Raw genomic sequence first — 5,654 nt, 5'->3', positions numbered from 1 at the left:
TTCTATGACAAACAAAAAAACCTGTGAGCAAAAATTTCCAAAATAAAACAAAGCAGGGAGAGGCTTATAAAACTAAATATAGAGCTCAGTACTAACAGCTGAATGGGGAAAGGAATTAAAATAATTTTAAAAATCACAAGTGAATGATAAAGTATAGAGAAACTGAAATTTACAGACTATTTAAAACCTGGAATTGCTGAGTGTTCAGAAATTACACAGATGAATCAAGGGTGGTGAACAGTTGAAAGGGATTATGGATAAATCTACATTGTTCCAGTTGTTACTCATGGCAGCATCTCTGAGGAAGACTTGGCAGTTAGATATTGAACCAGGCAAATGTTTGTAGCAGATCCAATGATTATAACCTGCCTATCAGTAGATCCTGCCACTGGGTTTGCAGTTTTGATATGTGTTCCAGACATCTGGTGAACCTTGTTGATCTTGGCATCCTGATGCCCCATTAATATGCTTGGAATGATGAGTTCATGAGTAGTCGTAAGCAGATGCATCCAAACCTGCCCAATAACCTTAAACTGCTGGGGAATGAATGCAATGCCACTGAATCAGATATTGCCATGCAAAATAGGAAAACAAGAGTTAAATTGCCAACTGGGCAGCTCAGTCAAATGAGACTGTGGAATAGTGTGTTGTTCTTGAATGGTAGAGGCTTCTATAGAGGAGATCCCTCCAGGTCAGAGTTAACATACATAGATGGAAGGTATGGGGAAAGCTTGCTCTGTTGCTGCCTGTGCTGACCTGTCCTGACAACTTTCAAAGATGACTGGACAGCTGGGTGTACTTCAGGGTTGGGAGAATTCCACCATAAGCATACAGGTCTGTTTGACACACTAAATGATGGACTGTAAAATGCTCACAGTTGTGATAGCCTGTTTAGTAGAAGTGGGAAGAACATTCCCTGCCACTTGCACCTGAACCCTTTACTCTCTCATATTTCCTTGATCTTGCAACCACAATTGCCAATGAGAGAGCCACATTGATTAGCAGGGACCACCATGTTCAGGGTGACCAGGATCTATTGGTTGTGGGATCCTGTCTTTCAGTTGGTCAATGATCATAGCAAAGGCTTAACAGATGGAGTTAGTGGGTCTAGGTAAAGTAGTAATTCTCTCAGTACAATTCCCTTCTGCATGCTGATATATCCACTACTCTACATATCTTCTTAACTAAGTCCCCTTCATGATGATACTGCAAAATTCCATGCATAAATTGCTGGATGGTGAAAGTGACATTTAATCCCACTTCAAACATTTCCCATCCATCCCCAGGACCCCTGTCACCTTCCTGCTGATTTCTATTGTTCTGTCTCTGGCCTTCCCTTCCCCTTCCCACCCACTCTCCTTTTCTTCTCAGTTGCCATGAGCCTGCAGTTTTGGCTTTCACTACTACTAGACTTAACCACTCAAAGTAAAGTTTTCCAGAACACCACTGGACATGGAGACAGATGTGATTAAAGTATGAGACATAAAAGGAAAACAATTGACACATTTGGTTACATTTAAATGGAGAACTTATGTTAGCAAAAGGTATCATTAAGAAAGAGAAAAATTAAGCCATAGAAAGAGAGAAGATATTTTAAATTCCTATACCCAAAAAAGGGCATTTAGATAGAATATATAAAGTAAAAAAAAAATAGAAACCCAAGGGAAAAAAATGAGCAAAAGACTTAAACATGAGCCATACAAAAGAGGATACCCAAATGATTGATAAACATAATAAAGCATGTCCAAAGCCATCACTAGTCATGTGATAATGTATATTAAAAATCATTTTGGGAGCAAGGGGCTAAATGTAGACAAACAGGTCTTTAAATCTCTACTACACTCTGAATAGTTTTCCAAAATTAAAATATTTAACACTACCAAGTACAACCTAGGATATGGAACACTGAAACTGTCATGCACTACTGGTAGGAATGTCAATTGGTACCATCAATTAGAAAACCAATTTGATGTTTTCAGTTAAAGGTGGAGATACTTATACTTTATGACCCCTGCAATACATACTTTAGAATTCCATTTATATAGCTTTTGAAAAGAAACAAAACCAGAGTATAATTTAAGGTTGTATACATATGTGGCAAAAATTAAACACTACAAGGAGTTATTATCATAAAGTCAGGAGAATAATTACTTCTAGAGAGGAAGAAGGGCCTTGTGATGGGGCAGAAGTACACAGGAATCTAGTAGAGAGGATAGTGACATTTTGGATGTTAGTTGTAAGAGTGGTTAATCTGCAATAATTCAGGTACTGCATGCTTGTGCTTCACGTACTTTCTCATATGTATGCTATGTTTCATTATAAGAATGTTTTAAAAACTGTTATACAAAGTCTGCTCTGAAAAAAACACTGGTTAGTGAAATTTTAATATACATCAATCACAGGAAGGCTCTTCCATGGGAGTATGTGATGATATATATTAAAATTCATTTTGGGAGCAAGGGGCTAAATGTAGACGAACAGGTCTTTAATATGCCAAGGTATATTGTGAAACTACAATAGGTCAAGAGTATGTAGTGACTTGTGTGATCACAAAACTCTTTTCCCAAGATTCATCTTAATAGAGTACACATTTAGGAAAGTAGATGGGATAAATATATCAAGTCCCAGTTTCATGAGCTAGTTGATCTGGTCCAACCAAAGGCTTCAGGAATTTTGTGCAAATCATAAAAATGCAAAGCAGCAAACAAATGAAGTTTTAGGTGGTGCTGAGCTGAAGGCCCTCTCTATTTTTAAAATCCTCATCATTTCAAGTGTCTACTCGATTGATCCCAAACACGAGTAGTGAAGGATCAGCCCATACCTATACTATTAGATAATAAATCTAGCCCGTATCCTAAGATTTATTTCTTTGTCTCTGCTCATTCCAATTTTTTTTATCTTTATTTTATTCATTTATTTTTATGTGGTGCTTAGGCTCAAACCCAGCACCTCGCATGTGCTAGGTGAGCACTCTACCACTGAGCCACAACCCCAGCCCCTCTTTCCAATTATAGTGACCATGTTGATAACTCTTTGTCTATGGATGGATAGATCCCATATTTACTCACTTGATTGTTTTATGTTCTTGCCAATCTCAGTTGTTTATAAGCAAAATCATTCTGGTGGGATCCAACATCTGCCCTGATGTTGGTACTATTCTCACTGGAACACTATGTCAGTTAGCTACTGTATAATAAAGCATGACAGACTGAGTGGCTTAAATCAACAACCACAATTCTGTGGTCTGGAAATTCAGACTAAGTTCAGATGGATGAGTCCTCTGTTGGTCTCAGCTAGGTGACCCTCATGTGCTTGTAGGCAGCTGTTGGGTAAGCTAGAATACTGGCTAGCTGTTAGCTGAGGCAGCTCTTTGAGTTCCAGTCATGGGTCTCTCTCATCATCCATCAGACAGCCCTGAATGAGCTTGTTCACATGCTAGCTTATGATGAAAGTCCCAAGAACAGCAAGAAAAAGATAACTTCAAAATGCAAGGGCATTTCAAATCTTTTCTTGCATCATATTTGTTATTGTACTATATGGCCATGTCTAGAGTCAGTACAGGAGACTATTCAAGGTCGTGGATACAGGGAGACTTGAATAAATTGGGGGCTATTACTCCTACAATCTGCCAAAGCTACTTCTGGCATCATAACCATTCATTATCAAAACTATCTCTAAAAGTGAACTAACTTATGGTGCCTCTGATACAAAATTCACTGCCAAGTTATATTTTTAAAACCAAACCGGTTCACTGGTCTTTTAAAGGAATGCTCTGAATAGGAAAGACTGATTAAAATAGAGGTCTATTACATTTTCAAAGATATGATGAAACGTAAACGGTTTCCCCTAAGGAAAGTGTGCAAGATGATTAGTCAAGGAAAATTTTAATTATAACTTAAAAACAGAAGGATTCTGGCAGATATGGATTATCATTAGACAGCATTTGTTACAGAAATGCAAAAGCTATGACCTATCCTTTAGTTTCACTTCTTTTTGTTTGGCAAAATCTGTTCCTTGTTCTTTTTTTTTTTTTTTTTTAAACATGACTCTGTCCTGTTTACAGTTCAACTTGTTGCAGACTTCAAGTTATTATCCAAGACTGGACATATTAACTCTGTCTGTTGTAAGAGAAGTCTGTCATGTTGGGTAATTATGACTGTGGGAGGCAATCAGGAAAAGGCAGAACAGGCCCAGGCCTGCTTTCTGTTGTCTTCAGGCATTGACAGTCTATGGCTGTGGCCATGCTAATTTGGAAGAAGACTCACATCTCCAAGACACAGGGATATTTTAGAGGTAATTTCTCTCAGGAAACAGCAAGGATCATCAGGTGACTCCAGCAGGTACTGCCAATCTTGATTCCACTGACTACCTGAGGCTACCATCTTCTTCTGTTTTTATACTCTCACAACCACAAAAAAGGATTTTCACCAAGAATTTTAGACTACCAGTTCTATCTTTCATGGTAAATATCTCATATTTCTTTCCTTTGGATAAATTTGAGCTCTATAGATAATTTAGAACTTGATAAGGTCATAGTTTTGACCTTTTTATTGGTGAAATACTGATGATGATGATGATGATGATGATGATGATGATGATGATAATGGATGGTGGTGACAATGATAGAGAGCAGTCCCTCTTGCCAAGTCCTTTATAAGAATAGTATTATTTAGTCTTTACAGCAAATCTCTTATCTCTATTTGACATAGGAAAATCCATGGTCACCAAAAGATTAACTTGCTCAAGGACTTATGGTTTATAAATGCTGACACTGGGATTGAACCTGGGTCTAATCACATTCTAAAGTTTTACTCTTAATGACTCAACTTCCCTATCCCTTGTTCAGAGCTTTCTTGATATGTCTGAACATCATCATCATCATCATCATCATCATCATCATCTTCATCTACATTTTTGTTGTGCATTTGGTATTTGTAGGCATGTGCAGAATTGTGCCAGAAGTATGGTCTAAAATATGCATTTGCATACTAGAACATGGGATAAGCAATCCTATAAGTAGCTCTCTTTATTGGTGGTCTTGGTAGAGAGGAAAAGCATACATAAATTATAAAAGCCTTGTCAACTGACAAACCTGGTTTTAATTAGAGCCTCCACCCTCCTCATCAAATCCCTGTGTGTTGATAACAAGCAGCAAAATAGAACCGTTTGAGTACTAACACATCTACTTCAACATTTTAGTTTTCAGTCAAATTGTGTGAAACTCAAGAGACCAAGGAGTGTCCTGGACATCTCACAGCTATAACTTTCTGATGCCAAGTCATTGAGAAATGACCTTTGAGATTTACATATCCTTTGGTCTCTATGTTGTGCTAGTTAAAAGAGCAGACTCAAACAGATTGCTTGGGATCAACCACAGATCTGCCAATTTACTTGTGTGACTTTGGACAAGTTACTTAACCTTTCTAAGTCTCAATTTCCTTGACCTGAAAATTGAAATGATAACAGTACTCTCTGCAATTGAATTGTTGTGGGGATTGAGATAATATGTGCTAGGCACTATGCATTTTACATATATTAAGTACAATCTAAACATTAGTTATTACTATCACTGTTGTGTTGAGCAGCTAAAGTTAGGTAGACGTTTTCATTTTTTCTAAATAAAATTTTTTTTAAATAGAAAAGCTATTCTGATT

At 37.3% G+C, this 5,654-nt stretch overlaps 1 pseudogene; it reads right to left on the bottom strand.

Moving 5' to 3' along the window:
* Nucleotides 1-284: 284 nt before the first annotated feature.
* On the bottom strand, nucleotides 285-1,269 carry LOC131423402 (poly(rC)-binding protein 2-like; annotated as a pseudogene).
* Nucleotides 1,270-5,654: the final 4,385 nt, after the last annotated feature.

Source organism: Marmota monax, unplaced genomic scaffold (assembly GCF_021218885.2).
Source record: "Marmota monax isolate L192 unplaced genomic scaffold, Marmota_monax_Labrador192_F-V1.1 WCK01_AAM20220418_F8-fsc00089, whole genome shotgun sequence".
In the NCBI taxonomy this organism is placed as follows: Eukaryota; Metazoa; Chordata; class Mammalia; order Rodentia; family Sciuridae; genus Marmota; species Marmota monax.
The sequence above is the reverse complement of the archived record's forward strand: the minus strand, read 5'-3'. Positions and strand labels throughout refer to the sequence as shown.